Below are 21,591 nucleotides of genomic sequence, written 5' to 3'. Positions count from 1 at the left end.
ACTTCTTGATACTTGTTCTTCTCCCGCGCGTTAATCACATATGTACTTTGTTTTTTCCTCGTTTACTGTATACAGCTTTCCTTGATTCCTCTCAGTTTTACTTGGTTCTACGTCACACAAGTCCACTTTTCCCAAAATGGCTGCTGCTCCGACTGAGTTATGGAATTTTGATCATCCGAGTCCGCTACCGCAGTGCGTCGCAAATTCAGGACCAAATTTAAAAAGACTTCACCTAGCACGGTATGGCACGAGATTCTCATTTTCACGGACTTCGGAGGAATGTTTTCCGGATGTATTCAACCCGTTGCCTCAAAGTTGATAGCCTCCCAATACTTTTACCCTTACATAAATATACCGTCCCTTTAAATTCCCTTACCGAATCGTAGCAGGATTGCATGCTAGGTGAAGCCGTTTTAAATTCCGTCCTGAATTTGCGACACACTGCGGTACCGGACTCAAAGACTGTAGAGACTCCACAACGCTAACGGAATTCTCCGTCGAGGTAAAAAGTGTTCACATGGTGTCACTGGCAGGTCCCACTGTTGCAGGCGGTCACTGAAATAAAACTTTTTGTCATGCTTTGATTGATTGATTGATTTGGCGTTTTAAGTCCACTTTATGCACAGTAAAGCTAATCGAGACGGCCTGCAGTTTAAAGTGGGATCCGAACCACTATGTGCCTCCACCGGGTATCGAACCCGGGACCCCTTTTTGACATGCATACGTAACATATTAGCACATCTCAATAACAATACAAGTTCCAATCATTTCAAAATGTGAGTTCCTTTTTGAATAAACCTGTATTCCTACTCGAAAGATTCATGTGTAACTGACAATCCAACAACCAATAGGATTTCTCAGATCAAATAGTTCCCTTCTTTGTATTAGTCTGGTGTTATTTTGCCAATGAATGTATTCATCGTAAATGTACAGCCCATAACATACGGCCACACAACTTCAGTGAAGCAATTACGTTGAGTGGTATAGCATCATCGCGTGCACTATATTCGTACGCGCAAGATTCCTGCACAGCAGTCATTCGAAGAACCTATTAGATTTATCACAAGTCACCAAAATGGGGACAATTGCCTAAGGGGAAAGGTTAAAGTGTTGCGCCTTTGATAATAATAATACATTAACATGCTTCTGACAATGGGCTGATTATTATATTGAGACGAGACCGAGAACCAGGCCCGATTTATTATAAGGGGTTTGGGGGATATAGCCCAAGTTCACTTAGGAAAAAAAAATAAAAGGGTCAAAAAATTGAAGAAATTACACATTTGCAATGCGGTAAAACATAACAAATATAACTAACCCATCTGATACAACTTTCCCTAAAAGTTAAAACTGACGATACTGTTATCCCAGTACCTCCACATATTTAAATTCGGATCCGTCGAGAACTGGACAGATTCCTGTAAAATCAAGACAGGACTGAGAATTCATATCAGAGGCTTTGCTGAACTAAAGTGTTTTGATATCCACAAAATGTCACATCGAAATTATACATGTTAAGCATCTGGCTGCCACGCGAATGAACCGGGTTTCATTCGTCGGAACTGGGTGGAAATTTCTCGGAAATATTCCTGTATACAGCGGCTCTGGGGTCCGCGTAGGGAAAGACTGGAAGTATAAGGATGATCGGAGTGTGGTGCTGACAACATCAGCTAGACTAAGGTCCCTCCTCCATAACTACCACACATGCATGGACAGGTGATTTCAGTGTGTTGAGTAAGGGTTGCCATACTCGAGTCTGCTCACGCAGAACATGAACTGCCAACTCGTTGGTCGAGATTCGATCCCGGGACCCCTGGCGTCGAAGAGCGCTGTGCTAACCGCTCCGCTAAGGAGATCGTCTAGGAACAAGGAACAAAGCTAAGAAACAGTTTTCCAGTTACGAGTTAAGTCGTCAAAATAGTGTACGTTTGTTTACTTGGGCTCCAATCTCAAAAACGTCCCGAGTATAGAGTGCTTCTGTATTATTTTTGCCCTCACTCAAGTTTTTTCCTTCTTTTGGAAGGAGGCGCTTTGGTAAAAATGGAGAAGGAGGCGAGATAAAAATTTTCTCCTCTCGGTCTCCAAGGAGCACAGCACGGGCGACGGTTTTATCAGACCACGGTTAGTGACATGGATGGATGACAGATCACGATATATATTGAAAAATGATGGCTGCGATAGAATCTAGCAGTCGCCAGGGACAATTCAGTGTGGCCAACCTTCCATCCCAGATAAACACCAGGAGGGATGGGGCGTAAAAAAAATCAATCCCAAAAACGCTCAGACTCCCATGTGGATCTGAGATTGGTGAATCCCGAAACTTCAACCAATCAATGCGCGTGTAAATTTCGCAGCCGGAGGAGGGCTAGAGGGGGGGAGCTTCTTGAGAAGGTATCGTGCTGGGAATTGATCTTTGACTCGGAAGTAGTTTTTCATAAACGTCGCTGGAGAAAACCATGGAGAAGATTTCGTTTTCTTCTCAATTCTGGACAATCTTCAGCTTCTCTTTCTGGTGCCCTGCGTTCTACTTCTCACCCCCCTCTTCTTCCAGGACATTCCTCTTGGGGTTTCGCCCCTTTTCCTTTTAGTTCTCGGTTCTCCGAAAAAATCGACAGGAGAGGAGGAAAATTGAAAGAACACCTGTAAACGGATCTTCTTGCAAAATTAGAATCTACAGCGCGTCTTGATGTAGCACTAAGTGGTATCTTGTGTTACGTTCCCACAACAGTAAATACTCTTTTAGTCCTGACGTCGAGTACACGGACCCTCATACCTGATCTACTCTACGGCCGTAAAGGGGTGTAATGGGTAACCTTCCACGTAGTACACCCTATTGTCAACCTCACTTCCACGTAGTACACCCTATTGTCAACCTCACTTCCACGTAATACACCCTATTGTCAACCTCACTTCCACGTAGTACACCCTATTGTCAACCTCACTTCCACGTAGTACACCCTATTGTCAACCTCACCTTCACGTAGTACACCCTACTGCCAACCTCACTTTCACGTAGTACACCCTATTGTCAACCTCACTTCCACGTAGTACTCCCTATGGTCAACCTCACTTACACGTAGTACACCCTATCGTCAACTTCAGTTCCACGTAGTACACCCTATCGTCAACTTCAGTTCCACGTAGTACACCCTATCGTCAACTTCAGTTCCACGTAGTACACCCTATCGTCAACTTCACTTCCACCTAGAACACCCTATTGTCAACCTCACTTCCACGTAGTACACCTTATTGTCAACCTCACTTCCACGTAGTGCACCCTATTGTCAACCTCACTTCCACCTAGTACACCCTGGAATGCATTTTGCAGACAAACGAGGCTCTGGCGACTGGCCTTATGGCCGGTATCATTCGGTGTGTTGCCCTGTGTTTTTTCCTTATGTGTACTGAGTGCCTCTTAACAGCCTCAGCTTTTAACCTGTCAGAAAATTTTAATATTTTAGTTACGACACGACATTACAGTTATGTTATTTTTGTTCTGGTAAGGGGCTGGACCCCGTATAAAGTGACGGGTGCAAAATAGCCTACCAAAATTTTAAATTCAAATTCAATAAAAATTGTACGGTTTTAACAAAGTCGTGAAGCAAGCTAGAACACACAGTCTCTTTTACACTACTCAAAATAACGTTGCAATTTGAGAACATGATACTAATAGCACTATTCCTAATGACGATTCTGTGCTTCTGTTCTGCAGCATCCATTACATGTCATGGCCAGCTTATTCGCCCGGCCTCAACATCGAAAATGCATGGACACTCCTGAAGAGAGTTATCGCCAAACGTCCCAATCCACCACAGACCCTCCACCAGCTCACAGAGGCCGCCATACAGGAAATGTGAAATGTCTGCCTGTGCAGGTATGAATCTCGCAACTCAAAGATGATGAGACAGGAGTTTCTCAGGTAACTGTCCGGTCGCTGCCGGGGTGACGTGGGGCAATTGCGAAGTACGAGAGGACAAAAAGGGCCGGCAGTGATCGGAAAAGAGGTCAGATGGCTTTGAGAGAGACGAGAGCTGGAGGTCTTGAGAGAGAGTGGTTCGAGACTCTGCGTGCCACCAGGGTAAGTTCCATCTTCCCTTGTGTGTCTGCCATTCTCAATTACGACGTATAGGGTTCATAAACATATTTCATTCGTTTATTTAATCTGGCGATAATGAAGTTGGCAACCTGAATTCTTAGAAGTTGGCAACCTGAATTCTTAGGAGTTGGCAACTTGAATTCTTAGGAGTTGGCGACTTGAATTCTTAGGAGTTGGCGACTTGAATTCTTAGGAGTTGGCGACTTGAATTCTTAGGAGTTGGCAACTTGAATTCTTAGGAGTTGGCAACCTGAATTCTTAGGAGTTGACAACCTGAGTTCTTAGGAGTTGGCAACCTGAATTCTTACGAGTTGGCAACCTTAATTTTTAGGAGTTGGCAACTTGAATTCTGAGGAGTTGGCAACCTGAATTCTTAGGAGTTGGCAACCTGAATTTTTACAAGTTGGCAACCTGACTACCGTTGAGATGGCAACGTGGCTTCCTTGAAGACGTCAAGAATGAGCCTATTCTTCTCCCTTCCTCCAAAGCCCAGGACCAGGTGTCATAGTGAAATAGCCCAGGTCTTACTCAGCGTACGCCACTGGTACGGATATTCAGATTATCCGTATATCTGAATTATCCGTTGCATTCGAAACGGATAATGGATAATTTGAAATCAGGATTTTGTTCCCATCCCTAGAATCTACCACTCCGCGATCGCGCACCTTCATCTTGGAACTTTTCTGATACCTCCAATGAAATTAGACATGCAATCTACAAGTTATTATCACTGCATACAGGCGCTCAATTGTGATACCATACGCACTTTTACCCACGCACTGTTTCTCACGCATGACAACATGTTCTCATCCCAGTAATGGACAATCAAACAGTCCAAAAAAGAAAAAAACGAAACTTCCGCTGGTATATTGGTTCGGAAACCAAAGTAAAAATACAGTTCACAAGGGGTGAGGATTGACTATGGAGCAAGGGTTGGGAGGGGGAGGGTCATATAACAAGAGATGGTAGTAACTGACGAGTTATGGCCGAATTTACAGCAACCCATTACACGAATCCAATCAGGATTGTGACGTCACCTCTCGCATCGACGAATCCTGATGAGTGTTGTCTGTATGAGGACAAATGGGTTGTGCATATTAATTGCTCGCCTTCATACATTCACATGAGCTGGAGTTCAAATGGATTGATGGTATGCATACGGTTCATAAATTTGAGTTGAGTATGAGATTTTCGAGCGGAGGTGGGAGAGGGGTCCCAGGGAGGGATCGGTCGGAAAAGGGAAGGGGGTAGAGGAATCTTTTTCGCTTTTGTGACAAAAACCGCCAACTAGTTTCACATTTGCCCCTGTTTTTCTTTCCGTGGATGCGAAAGATTACATTGCCGGTAGCTAACTTTCGGTGAACTAGTGGCGAATCGTGAGCAAAATACTTCGAGCCGCGGAATATACATTGTACTAATAGTATTCAGTGTATGATCTTGAAGCCGTGCTTCTGTGATCTCATGACGAAGGTTCAGGTTAGGTTGAATTTATTTTAGAATCTGCCACTCGTTTCGCAGAACATTGATGATATTCAAAATTCTGCAAAATATGATCTGTTTAGAATAACGATGGGCGTTAGATTCAGAATCCAAATTATCAAAATCAAGAAATTTAGAAATCCAGCAATATTCAAACTTCGATCGTATAATCGAATCTTGCATTCTGGAACCGATATCCGAATCTTGAATCCTGCATTCGGTATCTGAATCTTGAATCCCGCATTCGTTATCCGATTTCTAGATCCAATCTCCAAATTTTGAATCATTCATTCGATATCTGAATCTTGAATTCTGTATTAGATATCCGGTTTCTTGATCCGATATCCAAATCTTCAATTCCGAATTCTAATCAGATTTCTAGGTATAATATCCAAATCTTGAATCCTGCATACGATATCTGAATCTTGAATACCATATTGGTTATTCGACTTCTATATCCAATATCCAAATCTTGAATCCTGAATTCTATACCCAAATCTTGAATCCAGCATTCGATATCCGAATCTTGAATCCTGCATTCTATATTCAAATCTTGAATCCTGCATTCTATATTCAAATCTTGAATCCTGCATTCTATATTCAAATCTTGAATTCTATATTCAAATCTTGAATCCTATATTCAAATCTTGAATCCTGCATTCTATATTCAAATCTTGAATCCTGCATTCTATATTCAAATTTTGAATCCTGCATTCTACGTATATCCAAATCTTGAATCCTACATTATATATCCAAATCTTGAATCCTGCATTCTTAATCCAAATCTTGAATCCAGCATTCGATATCCGAAGCTTGAATCCTACATTCGATATCCGAATCTTTAATCCTGTAGTCGATATACAAATCTTGAATTCTGCACTCTATAACCAAATCTTGAATCCTGTATTCGAAATCCAAATTTCAAATCGTCTTTACTTTTAAAATCAACCTTGGTGTACTTGCAACTTCTTCACTCTAATTGCCATTGAGGTCACTTTTATTTCATCATGAAGGAATATTAATTCTCCCCTTCAACTGTCTCCTTTATTTTTGGCAAATGACACATAACCCCCCCCCCCACAATATCCTGGAACAAGCTGCTACACGCACAACTTCTCTGCACACGAACCCCCAAATTCCTATCTAAAGATCACACTCTCCGTTTCTCTAGTCATATCTACAATGTCAATCTTTCATTATTATTTCCGTCAGGTAATTTTATTCTTGCCTAACAATGCAGTTCCCCCTTTTCAGAGTTATATTTAGAAAAATGTTTAATAGTCTTGTGATAAATTGTTCTCCAGCTGTAGGGCTGCATGGCCTTGAACAACGAAGGGAGTGTTCACGAAATGATGCACTATGAAAGAAATATACAAACTTGGAATTAGGTGTGATATATTCTTGTACCCTTGTACGTATCTAGTTCACTAGTTCATTTACTTCAGCAGTTCAATACAATTGCTTCATATTAGTTCTTCACAATTTATTGTGGCCTGGAGGTTGGCATGAAAGTAGTTTCCTGGCCCGATGCGATACAGAGACACCTAGCGACATATCAGAGGACTAGGAAGAGAACCTTCCTCCCTTCACCACCCCCTCCCCTCCGCGTGACTCCCGCAGTGAGGTTTCCAGGAAAAGGACACCCACCTGTTTCTTTTCATTCTGGTTTCGGAGGCTAAAATTTCTCCACTGGCAAAGCAATTCGCATTTCACTGCTTGCTGGCTGACTCTTGCATGGAACGAGAAGAGTGGCAGGCTCCCGAGACAGAACCTTCATGTCTGAAGTTTTGATTGAATAAATTTGGTTGATTACAGTGGCTACTATAATTATGTTGAATTTTCTTGTTGAGGTTAGAATTATCAATTGAGAGTAAAGAAGGAAAGAAGGAGGTAGAGAATATCAGTTGAAAGAAAGTATTTTTTTTAAGGGGGTGTTCTTTTATACAAAATCGATGTATAATAATAATGATAATAATAAGGCAAGAATTAGTAACAATTATTATTTCAACTATTAACGAATCGAGTCCCTATTAGAGATGGGCGGTAACGCGTCTGACTACCATGCACAAGGTCCCGGGTTCGATCCCCGGCCGGTTCAAATCCGGGAACTTTTCTAACGTAGAAAGCGGCCCCGGCGCCCACCCAGCGTCGAATAACATGGGTACCTGGGGGAAACCCTGGGGGGTAAAGGCGGTCAGGGGCGTGATGCTGATCACATCACCTCCACTCACGACCGGATCAAGAAAGTGTGGGGCGTTACCCCCACACCCCCTATACGCCTTCATGGCGTGGTGCTAAGCACAGGGGAACACTTTACCTTTAGGAGCGAAACTACCTGGAATTTAAAAAGGGGAAACGTGGACATGCGTAATAACATATGGAAAAACTAAAAAGGAGAAAGACGGACAAAACAATGTAACAAAATGTACAGTAGTAACAAAGATGTCAGGAAACAATAGTATAATATTGAACATACACTTTGATGAAGTAGTTTTCTTTGTTATGATCTGAATTAAGTCCCTTTGCACAGTTCTCATCGTTGGAGTTCACAGCAGCTTTAATCGGCCAATATTGATTGATTTTGTTTATTTTACTTCGCCTTTCTGCCACTCTTGGCTAATGATGATATGATGTAATCGATGAAGAGACGCTCACGAAAGACACATATGCCCAGACCGGATTCGAACCCGGAACCACTGGCGTCGTAGCGAAATGAGATAAATACTCCGCCACGGGGCCGGCTAATCGGCCAAGGGTGGGGACAAACTCTCAGTGGTGATGGGAATCCCCTGTGGAAACATATGACCAGTTCCTGCATCACATTAGTTGCTTTCTCCTATTGTGACTTTTCCCAATGTTAATTGATTGCTTCCCAAGTGAAATTTCAGTCCAACTAATGATAGTATGATCTTCAAGGTCAGCACTATACGTGTTATGAAGAATTCGAAGTAATAATTTGTCAAGTTAGAAAGTCAGCAAAAATTATGTTTTTATTCTAAATTTTACATTAATTGAAGATTTGCAAAGAAACAGTAAACCTTTTTGTTGGTTGATTGGTTTAGTGTTTTAAGTCCACTTTATGCACAGTAAGGCTAAGAGGGACTGGACCTACAGTTTAAAGTTGAATCCGAACCACTATGTGCCTCCACCGGGTATCGAACCTTGAACCCCTTGATTACAAGGCGGCGCACTACCACTGCACCATCGGGGAGGCCAGTGTAAACCTTTTCGTAATCATTCCACTCCAAAAAGAGATGTTCTTGTAAGAGCCACATCAAGTTTGTTTGGAAGTAGTGATGTTCTATGACACACACACACACACACACACACACACACACACACACACACACACACACACACACACACACACACACACACACATATATATCTCCTCAACAGGTCCTATAGACCAGCAATGTCAAACTCAATTCGTGAGTAGGGCCGCATAACGATAATGTCAAAACTATCCGGGCCACACATCTAGAACCCCAACACCTTAAAATCCAGAACTAAGTGGTTCGACCCAAGGGGGCCGAAGGGAGGGGGGGATTCCAGTGATTATTATTGCAGCATCGATATGTAAATTATATAGACCTCCCCCCATATTTTTTCATGGTTATAGTATTTTACATGTTACTTTCGAGTATAAATTGGTTACAATTGTAACTGTTTGTTTGCAATTATAGTTTCGTTTCGCACAGATTTCACTGTTTTTTTTAACAAGCTTCTCAAAAGTGTGCAATAAGTTTTTTGTTAGCATGAAACTCTTAATGCAGACAACAAATGTTTTGTCAGTCATTCTTGATCATTCGGCTGTTTCAGTAATCTTCATTATGGAAAACAACTTTTCACCAAGGCAAGTGCAACCAAAATTAATAAAATTTCTACAGCAAAATAGCTTATTCGAGGATCCTGCTATGGGAGATATAAGAAAAATCAAGGATAGCCCACCTCGCGATATTTATTTTTCAATACGAGTTGCACTGCAATTAAATAAGTTCCATTCGAAGTCAGGACTTGCACACGCATCATCAAAAGAAAAGGGAGCAGAGCAGAACAAGATTATTGCCCTTCGCACCCTCTGAAGTCTTGAAACCTGTTTCCAACTTCATCACGTAGTATTTTTACTGTGGACAAATATTCCTGTCATTCCTAGTATTCCTGAGAAGTTGGGAAGGACAAATTATAACTTTATTAAAAAGTTTTAATATAACGGAAGACTGTAACTTTGCAAAATGACCTCCACTTCCTTCAAAATATCAGCCCTTGTGTCACGGGGAGGAATCATTCAAGTAGTTTTACTGTCATATCGAGATAAGAATCGCATCCACGAATGAAGGGAGCTAACCGAGCTAGCTCACAGACGTGCGTAATTTCGCATATTGTGAGGGAAAAGGCAACAACACGAACAAATTTCGCTTCCAATTGTTCATTGACTAAGTCATAAATACTCTCCTCAACTGTATTTCTGATGTTTTTATTAGCGTTGCTTTTCTGCCACGTTTGCCTAATGGCGACGATGAGCATGAGTAATGATATGATGAAATTGATGAAGGGACACATACAAAGAAAACCCATGCTCAGGCCAGGATTCGAACCCGCAACCTCTGGTGTCGCAACGGGTTGTGCTAACCACTCCGCCACAGATTATGGCAAATTTATTTCGTGATAAAGAAATACTTCTGAATGGATTTATTTTATCAGGGTACAAAAGTTCTACGCTTTTCATTATTCACTTCACAACAAAAGTAAGCATTTCACTTGAAAAATCTACATTCCTCTTCTATAGTCCTTTTCTTACTCCCACGAAGTTTGGGCAGCGATATGGTTCTCTGAAACTTTTACAGAAACTGGCTTTTCTTCCAGGTAAATCCTTGAAAATCAAGAAACAGACTCATAGGCGACAGAAAGTATGCACGCTACCCTCCCCCAGCTGCCAAGATATTTTCGTACTTCAGAAGTAACCTGTCAATCACCTTGCTTAGTTGACACAACACCTACTCTATAATGGAATGTATACCTGTGTAGGGAAAATTGGTCAATGTGTTGAAGTTTGGATGAGTCTGGTCTTGAATCACGAGAAAAGAGAAAACGGGATAACTACAAATGTATAGATAATTTCAAGCATGAAGTGTTAAGTGGGGCCAAGGCGGGCCGCATTAACGAATGCTGGGGCCTACATGCGGCCCGCGAGCCGCGAGTTTGACTGGCCGAAATATCAGGAGAAAAGTTGTTACGCTTCTCCCAGGAGACTCGAACCTGCGCGCGTCCCGTAGCTGGAGTCCCAGGTACCAAACTCGGGACCTTTTGACATTATGAGGTTCATCTTTACCATTACGCTATAGGGGAGGCAAAATATATCCGAAACTAAGAAGACATTTTGAATGGACATGTAGAATGTAGGAGGCAGGGTTCGCGCTGAAGAGGAAGAAGACAGGGAATTCTCCCTCCCCTATCCTAACCTGTACATCTCTAATGTAATTCTCAACCAGGCCAAGAATCTTGTCCTTCTACATTTCATGTCGCTTTTGTTATTGTTAATGAAGAATTCAAATTAATAATTTCTTTAAATCTCAAGTTAGCAAGTCAGCCAAAATTATGTTTTTTATACTAAATTTTACATTAATTGAAGATTTGCAAAGAAACAGTAGACCTTTTCATGATCTTTCCACTCCAAAAACAAATATTTTGTAAGAGTCACATGAAGTTTATGATTGGAAGTAGTGAAGTTCTAGGAACCACACACGCACACACATATATGTAAGCAACAACAATAGTAGGCTATTGTAATTTGGAGAGGATGTGATTTGTGAGCGGAACAAGCATGGGAATTTAACGAAGTTCCTTTGCGAATCATCAATTGTGTGTGTGTGTGTGTGTGTGTGTGTGTGTGTGTGTGTACACGTATTTCCTATCTGCACAAAGTACTACATGTGAGGTAAAACTATCTAAATGTAAAAAGAGGAAGCGCTACCACCCTCCCCGCCTTTTCTACATTTTATTCAAATCGAACACGAGGCACGTATCGAGATATATATTTCGGAGGGGCGTCCTAACGTAATGTCTCAAAATAATAATATTAATAATGTTAAATTAAAATAAGTATAATTATATTAAATTAATTAATATATTTTTATTACATGAATAGATAAGAAGGCGGTATAACAACAGTGCAGTATAACATCACGTATTCATTATCTAGCTTACGTGTAGTTAAGGTCGGCAAAATTTGTAAATAAATAGAAACTGCCCTGGCAAGGAAATTAATGTCAAATAGATAAAGAATATAATATTTATTGAGTATGAAAAAATGATGTTAGATCCAGTTGACGAAAGTAAAATTCCTGGTAATATTTTGTTTGCATATTATTATAAGTAGTAATAATTCTTGCATAAATCTTCTTTGGTACTGTCATTCAAAATCGTATTGCTTTCCAATATTCTTGCGGAAATAAACAATTTGCGATTAAACAACAACCTTATTTTCATTACTTAATTGAAGTTATTTTATAATCTCATTATTTAATTTTTGTACTTGGTAAGTCTTTCGGGGGGAGGTTGGGACACCTGGACCCCCTAAATACGTCCTTCGCGGTAGGGGTCGAGATAAAGTTACTGTGTCACTGGTTGCAATTCACGGTAAATATGCTCTGCTTCTCTACACTCAAACATACACAAACTCATGGCCTTCCTGCTTTCTTGGTTTCTTGCCTGGGAAAGAGGCAATAAATCAAGCTGTGACAGCTACGGGACCTTCTGACAAGGGGACGGAACCCAGCTGTGCAGAGAATTAAAACACCCGCGCGAACTAGCCCTCCCGTCACCCTGGGGCAATTTTCGAACAGAGACATCTAGTGGCCAAGTGGCGAACTATCATGAATGAAATTCGGCTGAAGCGGCCGTATCTTTCGCCGTCGATAATACATGACATTTTTAAACAATCATTTTGGGCTGTGCAAGTGAATTTTGAAAGAAAAGCCCTCCCTAGCTTAGTCATAGAAGGATTGAGCATTACGTTAGTATGCATCATAATGGCCATTTTCGTTGGTGCTACCCACAAATCCTATAACCATTCTGTGCTTATTTACGTATTTCCTTATGGGAAATTGAAAAAAAATAATGGAATTTGTGCACATTTATCGAACTGAAATTGCATAAATGTGTCATGTACTCAAAGTTTCATAAAGTAAGTTCATATCTACTGCGTGTTTTCCGACAAATTTTTGTCCTAAAACGTTATATTCAACAAAATGCAAAAAAGCCCATGTTAAATTTAAGCACTTTTCACGGCGACCTTCGCCAAACTCCACCTCCCTCTTAATGTTGAATTCTCACTTGATCAATTGTTTCGCTTTAGGTCGTATTTATACTTCTGTAGAATAATCGCAACGATGAGGATGAATGACTTCACACAGACACAGTCTCTTTTCGATGCTACGACCTTCCCTCAAACAGCATTTTCTATCCTCTACCTAGGTATATACAGGGTGTACACAAAAGAATATCGGAGTTATATATAGTTATTGTGGCTATGCAAGCCAACGTACGCATTTGTAGCTTAAATGTAACAAAAGATCAACTGTGGAAATTTTGGCTGCCAATATTGAAAAGCTGTTTCCTCAACCCGCCGCGTGACAGCGCCAGTGTTCGAGATGGCGACTCCTCAGCAGAAATGTATTTGTGTTTAGCAGTTTACGAAATGCAATTCAGTCGTTACAGTTAAACGTGCAATCACGCGTGAATTTGGAAGGATCCTAATTTAGGACTTTAGACGCTAGAATTTACAGTGTGTTGCATCCATTACACCGGAGACGCTGACCAGAATGTCTAACTACCGTTGGATGCGTGCTATGTAACGAAAAGTTGCAGTGTGTGTGTGTGGAGTGCGTATAGTAGGTGTTGTATCAACTTGTAGACTTAGTCTTCCATCTCATGTATGGCTTATTATTGTATGCCGTAGATAAGAGAAATTTCACAAATTTAAAACTCTGATATTATTTTGTGTACACCCTGTATATGCATCATGAGTGCGGACTCATGGTTGCCAATGCCAGTTAAATTTTGTCGAAAACCTTTTTTGTAGTACGTTATGGCCACACTGCATAACCAAAGGTTATACAAAGGTCTCTGGTATATTAATACTTCTGAAGAAAAATTAGAAAACCAGTCGTTAATACACAAACGTAATGAAATATGTGCATGGATGCTCACACATGCAGGAGAAGGAGTTAAATGAAGCAATTTCACTTTGCAGGAGCCTCTTTTGGCATGATATGGTATCTGAAGGATATCGTCAGATTTTCGTGTAGTATTAACAGACATAAATTAATACTAGTGGCTACATTCAATTTGTATCGCATGCCTCCATACGTACAGAAGAAAATGTGGTTCTTCGAGGGCAAATATAGAAACGAGGCATCAACGAACGAAACGTTACTAAGAAAAATTGCACAGTCATTCCACGAGTCCTCCACACGCCGTGAAATTTTGTATGGCCGCGCCTTCAAAGATTGGTCGTTTCGGGGAACTAAATGTTCATGCCATGGTATTACTTTTAGTTAATTCAAAGAAGTTCCCCGAAGAGTGGACAATTTTCGTATTCAGTGTGTGAAAAGTATGTAAATTAGTCCCGATCAAGCACTGCAGGTGGCAGCACCAATGCAAAAGTTTTTAATAGCTGCCAGACGTGTGTAAACCCAGCTCATTATGAAATTTCAGCGTGTGCACTGGGACATATTGATTGGCAGTGAACTACGTAGAAAGCAAAATAAGAGGTTCCCCGAAATAAGGTGCCCTGTCAGGTCCATAATTTTAAAATCTCACAAACAATGTTGTTTGTGTGTATGTATGTATGTAATGCTACCATTTTTGGGTAAGGTGCATGAATAACAATGAGATGGAACAATGAAGGGATGCTCACTTTTATTATTCAACAAATATTAAATTCTTTATTTTTTGACATTAAATTCCTTGCCTAGAAAATGAATACGTGCTTTGTCTCTTTTATTATAACTGTCCTTTCACATATTCATGTATTGATAATATAATATTAATTTACATATTATGAATGCACCTATAAATTATGTTTCTGTATTATTTAACTATTTATATTGTTGTTGTTGTTATTATTATTTCTGAGATACATGCGTTTATAACCCTCCGAAATATATTTCTAGATACGTGCCTGATAGAGGAGCTCGGAGCATGATGCTGATCACAACACCTCCACTGTAGCGGAGATCGAGAATGTGCGGTTATGTCCTTGTAAACGAGAGGTCGCGGTTTCGATGCCCAGAAGCGAACATTTTTTTGGGGTTCGTTTCGGTACTCAGCGCACCCTGTTTTAAGGAAAGCTGTGTGTAGAGAAACAAAAACACCGCCTGCGGCATCGTCATTTCGGCTTTCCATCTAACTTCCCGAATTCCTACATGTCCGAGAAAAACGCTGTTGTCTTCAGGCCACCAGGGAAATGAGAAAGCGACGTAAGGCCATCGCACGTGGCAACCCCCAAATTATAAACATTTAAACCGCCATTTCATCTCCCCCCCCCCCATCGATCATTTGCTCCAGAGATGAGTTCGGATGCTGCGTTGGAAACAAAGGAAAAAGAGAGAGAGGGGGGGAGGAAGGCAATCGATTTCATATTTTTCCGTCTCATTTGCATCCTAAACGGAATAAGGAAAACTTGCGGTGGTAGCAGAGAAAGGAAGTTTGGGGGGAGGGGGGAGATATGTAACATCAACCCGAGAGAAAAAAAATTGAAGATCAGAACAAAAACCCGGAGGTGCAAATTTACCAAAAAAGATATTGCCCGATGCAAATCCTTTCTCTATAACTCCGAAGTCATATAGACTCTGATGAAGGTGTATAAAATATGTTCCCTTCCCCTTTTTTTGTGCTTAAATTACCACTAAAAAACCTTTATGGAAAAAGGGGGAGCAAGAGGATGGCTGAAAGAATCGCATACAGCATTTGGGACTTTTTGATTCTTTCCTTTCCATTATTTTTCACGCGGAAACGTTCAAGGGAGGGGAAGGGGAGAACTTCCTCCCTTTTTTTGCCATTTTTACGACACGCGTAAATCTATCCTAAATGGGCAATTAATATCGTGGGATACATCTCTATGTTTAAAATGTGTAATTTCTTGTACGTTTATTCCAGCTGGAAGAATGCTGGAGAAAAAATGGATTTTTTTCTAATTTATCCAGTTACAAAGGAAGGAGAACAAATGGCATTTTAGAAGGGGGAAGGGAGGGGTTTCATTCCATTTCGATCGCTAGAAATATGAAAGATTATATATGTATACTAGCCGAAGCGGCGATGTAAAAAATTAAGGAAAGGAAGCTTGCTGGAAAATTAAATGACATGGGGGGATGTTCAGGGGCGGGGGAGGAGAGAGAGAGAAATGGGGGGATGGTTCCCCACCGTCACACTTGGGCGAGAAGTCACGGGCAGATACCGTAGATAAAATGAGATTTGGCAGCCCTGTTCGGGAGGGAAAATTGTAGTTTTTTGGTCGCTTTCTTGAGGAGTGCGTCGATGCGGAAGAAACACAAGGCTAAAAGCGAAAAGAAGGAATGAAGTTCAATATGGGAAGGGACAAAACAACGAACGAAAATTAAAACAGTCACCGAAATAAAACAAGAAAATAGGGGGGCAAAAAAAGAGGGAGCAATTTGAGCGTGAAGCGAAGAGGAAAATATCAAACAAAGAAACCAGATAATAGGAAAATAAAAATGACTTTGAGGGAGAGAGAGAGAGAGAGAGAACAGATAAATGAGAGGCAAGAAGACAAGGGCGGAAAGTGGTTTTGGATGGGGGGGGAGAGAACGGTAAAGATTGCAAAAAAGAAATTACGTGTGTGAATCATATGAGCGTGTAATATGTTTACCGTTGCTCATAACTTCTTTTTTCCGGAAGACAGTTTCTTTATAGGCTTCAGCTGGAGTCCTTGGATTAGTTCATCTATACAGGAAGCCTTTAGAGGAATCCATGGCAATCTGGAGTATTTGACTGATTGGTTTATTTTACTTCGCTTTTCTGCCATTTTTGGCTAATCGCGAAGATGAGGATGAGTGATATTTGTGAGGGACACTCACAAAGAACACCGTTGCACAAGCCTGGAGTTGAACCCGGCACCCCTCGGGTCGTAGAGTGCTGTGCTAACCACTGCACTTATCGGGAGTAAGTTGAAATGTTTTCTGAGCAAATGTGTTCATTTCAAATGGGCCTCTTTCACACATCCTCGCCCTCAAAATTCCAGGTCCTGCCTGCGTGTGGGTCATTGTATGTGCCGAGTTGTGTGGTTAGCACAGCGCTCTACGACGGGTTCGAATCCAGGCCTGGGCATTGGTGTTCTTTGTGAGTGTCACTTCATCAATTTCATCATATCACTCATTATCATCTTCGCGATTAGTCAAAAGTGGCAGAAAAGCGAAGTATATTGAACCAAACCAATCAATCAATCAAAAGTGATTATCTGTGACTCTTCCTTTATATCAATTTCAGTTTCACGTACAGTGGGATCCATAAGTATTACCATGCAAATTGTCCATTACTATTTTCATTAATTTTTCTCTCACATCCTGTGTGTTTTTCAGCGATGGATTTTTATGTATGCTGATGCAGAAGTTGGCAACAGCTTGATTTGAGTTTTCTCTCAATTCTTGAAGCTCTTATTGGGTCAAATAAAGTGCACGAACATGGTGATGGACAATTTGCACGGTAATGCTCATGGATCTCACTGCACGTTGAGTGATCGATGCACCATCTCTCAAGCAAAGGTTGTGGGTTCGAGTCTTGTTCTGAACATTAAAGAATGTTAGATCCAGTTCACGAAAAGTAAAATTCCTAATTAATATTTTATGCATATTATTGTAAGTAGTGATGTGCACAAATTATATGTGGTCATGTTATTCAAAGCCGTATGATCACATCTAATCCTTGCCTTCGAGGAAGTTGGGCAAGTTTTTCGGGGGGGGGGTCCGGAACCCCTGGACTCCCTTCCCCCAGGTACACATTTAGTAGAGTGTGGGTGAACTCCAGAGCAGTTAAGGGGAAAATAATTGCACTACAATAGCTAGAATGTAGGCTTTTACTTGTAACGTCGCTGTTGTAACCAGAACTCCATCTCGCTCATCCGGCAGTTCCAAGGGTAGCGGCGAACATCAAAAGGGAATCGCGAAGTCCTTTTCCTTCCGTTTCTTACGAGTTACCCTCCGCATCTTCCCGCTCAACCCTTCCCCACCCCCATCCCATTCCCCCTCCCCCATATCAATCTACAATAGCATCCTCCGACAATGCTATTAAGGAGAAAATCACATTTTGTCATGGGCATTAATGTCCGAGTCTTGCACGAGCGACTACAGGCTCTTGAAGTACTCCCTCTGCAAGTAGAACATCTTTTGAAACACCGTTCAGAGTGATCTTCAGAAATGGACGTCGCCGAGCGGTGGGCGAGGTCCCCCTCTTGCTTACTGTAATAGCCTGAAAGAGATGTGTTCACAATCGTTTCAAGCGAAGCAAGAAACACACAAAGGGATAGCGAAAGACAGAGGGCGAGATGAAGAAAGGGAGGAGCAGAAGAACGAAACAGAAAAATAGGAAGAGAGAGAAAACAGAAAGATGGGCAAAGAATCACAGAAGGAAAGAGTGCATAGATGAAAGAAGTAAAAATTTAATTTGAGTAGCTTGAGTGAGTGAGAAAGATAGAGGAACAGAGGTAGAAGAGGAACACAGGAAGAAGAGGAACACAGGAAAGAAATAGAGAAACAAAACAAAATTGAAAGAGAAACATAGAAAGAGGAAGCTAGGAAAAGAAACGCAGAAACCCAGAGCAAACGTAAGAAAATATACATAGAGAAACGGAGACAAAGAAGATAAATAGAAAAACAAGAAGTAAGAAAAGTGAATGGAGGAAAAACAGATGATGATAGAAAATAGACAAACAGAGAAAGAAAGAGAGAGAGAGAGAAGGAAAAATAAAACGAAATGAAGTTGAAGTACGTCAGGAAAGTCACGCCTACGCCGGGCAACCCCGCCGCACCGCCCCAAAGCAAAAAAAACTGAGAAGTACTGCTGTCTAACAGGACCTCGCCGATGCCGTTGAATTAATGATGTCGGCCTATTATCAGAGTGCACCGGTAGAGACACGCTTCAAACTATAGGCCCAGTCTCGATCTGAGCATAATGTGGACAAACAACAAACTTATGATTGTACAGTTTCGACAAGAAATGAGTTGATGTTCAGATGTTTAAGCAATCGAGGCTGAAGGGCGTTTCATCGCATTATTGCCTTTCCAGCATCCGTTATGACCAACAGAATACTGATGAGGTGCCGTAATCAGAGATACAACCCGTTCTTTGAAATATTACTGGTTCAAGCTTGAGTTGGTTCTCGGCAGCCACGACTTAATGACGCCGCAGAAGTCGATGGCTGGCCAAAGTTCGGGAAGATCAAATACGCGTGAAATGCTATCAACATTATTCGCTGTGGCCGTTGGGATTGAGGAGCATGTCTGGACCTGCCTCCTTGGAGACGGTGTTCTTTGGGGAAAAGGACAAGGATCTGCGCAGCATCATTACTGTTGGAGCCGTCGGTTTATTTTCCGCCGATCTTCCTTCGCAGCAGCAGAAGCCAAATACAAGATAACCGCAAGTGGAATGGCTAACTGCGCCAGAATCGACGCGTGAGGGAGTCACAGACGCGTTTTTTTCTCTTTCTTCTTGGTGAATACTATAGAGACCTTGATTCTCCGGTGTTATTTTCCGCAAAATTTCCAGTTTTCGTGCATATTTTTCTACCAAATATGCATTATCGTGCTTTTAAACCGGTACTATAAATTGTAGGTCACATGACCTACGCCTGTTCTCGTTGCGACAAATACCGATGTTACGGCTATCGTGTGACGGCAGGTGTGCACTCGACCCCCGCCAAAATCGCACCACTACGCTCGGTAAAGCAAAACATTTCCTGCGCGACAAGTATCGATGTTACGGTTTCCGTGTGGCGGTGGGTGCCGCTTTCTGTCACCGCCAAAATCGCGTTACTTTGCTCTGTGATGCAAAGCGTAAAGGTAGAAAGTGAAGAAAACGTGAACGACCATTTACATGTGATGTCGTGTTGCTGTCGGAATTGTTCCATGTATAACATTCATTCTAGTTCATTATTGGATGAAATGTAGGAGGAAGTGCACACTACACATGCAGAAATATGGTACATTTTCCAAGAATGTTGGATTTTCGCAGTATTTTTCGTTGTTTAAGCATAACATGTGTTGAAATATGCAATTTATTCCCATTTTTTATGTTTCATCGCGATTTCGAATGGGTGAAAAACGTTCGAAACCTATCATTCATAAACACTTTTTGTAGCAATTAACATTTATCGCTGTTATCGCGTTTGCGAAAATTAAGTTCCCTAGTCATATTTTGATATTTGAACAGAACTGACATGCAACTCGTGTCTTGTGATACTCGTCCCGCGCAAACAAATGGACTGTTGGACCATGGAAGTCGAACAGTTATTGTGTGATTTGGGTTGCCTAATATTAAGGGGTTCGTGCTTTTCCAGCGTGCTACTACATAAACCCACCTCTGTTCATTTTTTAGTTGATTTTATTGAACGTAGTTTATTCATCAAATGAAGGTTGTTGCACGTTTGGTGCTTCCTTTGACACTTAAACGTATAATTTTGTTTTCCCTGAATTGATCGTGTCTAATCACAATCCATTCTTGGGATTGCTTAAATTAGGTTATTTTACTCCACTTCTCTACCACTTTTGGCTAATCGCGACGATGAGGATGAGTGATGATATGATTGGATCGACGAAGGGGTACTCACAAACAACATCCATGCCCAGGCCGAGATTCGGACCCTGACACTTGGCGTCGTGTATTCTCAATTGATGCATGTTAGTGCCTCAAACGAATAGAATATGATAAAAGTACCCTTTGATGTATTTCTATGTGTATTTTAATGCACAAGTATGTACAGTCACGGACACTGCCGGGTTGTAACGATTCCATTGACAGTCAATGTATTCATTACAACCCGGCAATGTCCGTGACTGTACATAATTATGCAAGTTTGAGTCAACATATTTGTGTCAATTGACACATCTTGGGATCTCTGTTACAAATAGATTAATAGTCTTCAAAACAAACATTAATTTAAATTATATTGCTTGTAGATTTTAACTATATTTACTCGTGAAGACTCTTAACATTGTTTCGGCAATGATGGAAACGAACAATAACTAACGAAGTAGCTCTCTAGCCTTCTTAAACCCGAAGGTTCATGGCTGCAGCAACACAGACCTTCCATCTGTCCCTATCTTGAGAAAGATCTATATACTCTTTTCCATTCCTCCCAATTTCCTTTAGGTCCATCTCAACATTTACCTCCATCTTCGTCTTGGTCTTCCAACTGATCTCTTACCATCAGGTTTCCCAACAAGAATCCTGTAAACTCTTCTTTCCTCTCCCATTCGTGCCATATGGCCTGCCCACCTAAGTCTTCTTGATTTAATCATTTTAATAATATCTGGACATGAATACAAATTATGTACTTCTAAATTATGTAACCTTCTCCACTCACCTGTCTCCTCATCCCTTTTAGGTCCAAAGATTTTCCTAAGGATCTTATTTTCAAATACTCTCAATTTATGTTCCTCTTTCAATGTAAGGGACCAAGTTTCGCATCCATATAATATTACAGGCAAAATTACTGCTTTGTATATTTTAACTTTTAGTTTCTTAGATATTAAACGAGAAGACAAAAGTTTATGAAGAAAAAAGTAACATGCATTTCCTGAATTATGCCTGCTTTTTATTTCCTCTTTAATATCATTTTCATTTGTTAGTATTACTCCTAAGTACTTGAATTTGGAAACTGGTTCAAATGAGTTGTTATCAATAATTAGATTTCGATTATTACCTAACACTTGGTTCCGGCCTGTAAGCATATATATTTGGAAACGAACAATAAAATTACAAATAAGTAAGGAATAAAAAAG

Source organism: Lepisma saccharinum, chromosome 7, assembly GCF_977018435.1.
Source record: "Lepisma saccharinum chromosome 7, izLepSacc3.1, whole genome shotgun sequence".
In the NCBI taxonomy this organism is placed as follows: Eukaryota; Metazoa; Arthropoda; class Insecta; order Zygentoma; family Lepismatidae; genus Lepisma; species Lepisma saccharinum.
The sequence above is the reverse complement of the archived record's forward strand: the minus strand, read 5'-3'. Positions refer to the sequence as shown.